Below are 3468 nucleotides of genomic sequence, written 5' to 3'. Positions count from 1 at the left end.
CTATAGTGACAAGAAACAAGATCAATGCGTTTGGAAAGCTTAGACTTTTGAAGTTATGTCCCTGAAGACAGCCAACACGACAGGGAGCATAGTTAAGTTCTGAAGGCGGGAAGGTCTCTACCTAGGTGGACTAGGGGCAATTTGCTGATTCTGGGTTGCAGCTGAGGACAAAGATAGGACTAGTCAGAGGATCACAAAGCAGTGGGGCTCTCGACAGCCACGTGAGTGGATGCAATAGATCAGGCCCTCCCCTTTCCAAAATCTTAACCAGTTGCAGACATTCAAAATTAAGCTGCATGGATGTGATAACACATGCCAACAGATTGGCTGGCATTAAAACGCCAAATGCTGGTGAAAGCTTAGAGTGAATGGAGGTTTTGGAAAGTGCTGGTAGGAATGCAAATCATTTCAGCTCATCTGGAGAACAATTTGAATGCTTTTATCTAATTAAGTATATACTTACCTTATAAGTCAACAATTTTAGTGGGAAAAAAGTCTGACTTGCTGATTCAGCAAGGACAGAGACAGCTCTGACACATACAAGAGGGAGTCAACTAAAGCACCAACACAGAGAACATATTCTGTGAGTGTATTTCCCTGAAGTTCAAGGACACACAGAGTTAATCTCTGCCTAAGAGTGTGTTTTCTGGGAACAAGAACAAGGACTCTGAATATGGGAAGTTACATAAATGAATGTATGGAGAAACATCAGAACTGTATCATGGAGCGAAACTCATGTCATACAAATCACATTCATTTAAAAAGTCACAGATACCTCTAAAATAAATGATGAAATAAACAGATGACTAAAATAAAATGGGGCTGCATAGCATCAAGACCATTGTGTGCTCTAAAATTGAGTGTAATGACTAGTTCAAGGCTAGGTATTCAAGTCTCAAAACTTTATCAAACAGTTAATATTTCTACGTCAGATTTCAGGACTAGCTTTGATTTGTTTATTCCACTCACAGTTAATTCGGAGTATTGTTTGTTGAGTTGGAAGCTCCACCTCAGCCCCATTCCTCCCTCACCAAACCCTGCCCCCCTCAAAAAGACTGCCCAAAGTCCAGGCTCCTCCCCAAAGCTCAAGACCACGCCCACAGGAGATTGAAGCCTGTTTCTAGACCTGCCAGGTGATTTCAACCCTCATCAGATTAAACCTGGTCCTTTAGTTTTTAATTCAGCTAGATCTGGCTTACTTATCTGTAACGAAACCTACTGTCAGAGTACCCAAAAATACCTATCACCTCGGTGCCGAGCCCAGGTAGAATTAAGCATTCCCTACCAGTCCTCTGGCCATGTGGGAAGCCACTCTTCCTTTTACCCTGCCCTCCTCTAGACCCGATGGACTTTTGACTCCTGTAAATCACGCATTTCCAGGATCTCTTCTGACTTCTGGATTACCTGCCAGACTCCTGTAGTGCCAGGTAACCCCAGACTGTTTCTGGAGCAAGGACAGTCCCTGTTCCATGGGGCCCTTTGTACAGATGTTCTGCAGAGACATTCCCCACATTGCTCTCAGCTGTAGGCTTATAGCTCCAGATGTGGTTCTAGCCTTCGGTGTCCAGTAAAAGGCTTGTAAATATGTGGCTACAGGTCCAAGCCTGATCCTAAGACACCTGTGGGGTGTCTGTTACAAAATTTATCCAAACTGGGGCTCTCTCACAGTGTATGAGTTTGAGCTCCCTTATCCAGGGTTTATTAGCTTTGCACTCCCAACCTTTTCCTGTTCACTGTTTGTCTGCCCTTTGCTCCTCTTCCCCTACTCTGTTTTCTGTTTGTTTGCCTACCTGCTTCTCAAATCTTTGCTCCAAAATGACCTTAAGCTCTTTCATTCTCCCCATTTTCCTGATAAATTTCTCTTCACTAACTCTGCTTTCCTGATGTGTTCTCTTGGCAGGGCCTGCCAAAGGGTGCCTACCTTGCCTTTATTCACCAGGCTTTCCTGGTGTTTGCTTGGGCCATGCAGGATCTATCTCAAAACAGACCTGTTCTCTTTGCCTGCTTCTGTCTGCACTTCCACCATACCATGCTGGAATTCTACTAGTCCCCACCACAACAGATCCACTCTCTTTGTCTCTCTGTTCACCACCCTCCCCCAACAGCCTGGGAGATCCACAGCTTAAGCCTGCTGTATTCTCCATGTGGCTCTGGCTCTTTTGACCTCCAGACCCACATTCCAAAGTGTCTGTAGCTCAAATCCCTCACTCTTAAGAAATCTTTAATTCTCATGTGTAGTTAGTTGTTTTTGTTCTTTTGGGGGGGCCTGCCACTCACCTCCCACATAAATGATACAGAGAGGCTTATTCTTAATTATAAATGCCTAGCCTTAGCTTGGCTTGTTTCTTGTCAGCTTTTCTTAACCTAAATTAGCCCATCTACCTTTTACCCCTGGGCTTTTACCTTTTTCAATTTTTGTATATTTTTCTTACTCTGTTGCTGGTTGTGTAGCTGGGTGGCTGGCCCCTTGCATCCTCCTCCTTCTCTCACTCCATTATCTCTTCTTTTCTTCTCTTGCTCTTTCTCCTTTTTTCCTTCCATATTTCTCCTTCTACTTATTTTCTCTGCTTGCCAGCCCTGCCTATCCTTTCTCCTGCCTCACTATTGACCATTCAGCTCTTTATTAGACCATCAGGTATTTTAGACAGGCAAAGTAACACAGCTTCAGAGAGTTAAACAATGCAACATATAAGAATACAACATATCGTTACATCATTAAACAGATGTTCCACAGCATAAACAAGTTTAACACACTTTAAATTAATATTCTACAATATCCATGGTTTCTTACATGCTGCTATATATTGTAAATTCTTATTTCAGGATTTTTAAGGTGCTCATCTGACATTGTTTCCCATGGAAAGTTTTGTCTTTCTGTTAAAAATATCCTGTTTTATGTGTAAGGGTGGATATGTGCCTGTATGTTTACTTTAGGCTTAGTTGGATGTATAAATGTATGTGGCCACTGCATGCTTGTTTCTGACTGGTCTTGGATGCCTGAGTTTATGTGTTCTGTGTGCCAGCCATTACCATTACAACTAGCTGCCTGGGCTCAGAATTTGCCTCTGAGATTTCTGGCCACTGAATCTGATGTAATGACAGAAAGTTATTTTATGCTGTTCTACCTTATTTAAAAAAGAAAACAGCTAAGGAATTGGGTATGGTTAAAAATCTATAACAAAGAGTTAACTTCAAACTTGTAACTCCAAATTGGAACTGCTCTAAAAATCAACACATGGTTTGCCACCATTTTAATTAAGTGTAGGCTGGTGGGCAGCTGTGGGGCGTTTACCCACCAACCCCACAGCTCCCCAGAGTTTTCTTGAGTGCGAGCAGCAGGTAATATTAGATAGAAGGATTTATTGTGGAGAATCTTGTGGAGATAAACAGGTAGAAAATAAAGGATAGCCTCGAGAGGGCCTAGAACCTTTTCCAACGGGCCTCGACGGTCTCTGCCCCAGAGTTTTT

This window comes from Peromyscus leucopus, chromosome 3 (genome assembly GCF_004664715.2).
Source record: "Peromyscus leucopus breed LL Stock chromosome 3, UCI_PerLeu_2.1, whole genome shotgun sequence".
Classification (NCBI taxonomy): domain Eukaryota; kingdom Metazoa; phylum Chordata; class Mammalia; order Rodentia; family Cricetidae; genus Peromyscus; species Peromyscus leucopus.
The sequence above is the reverse complement of the archived record's forward strand: the minus strand, read 5'-3'. Positions refer to the sequence as shown.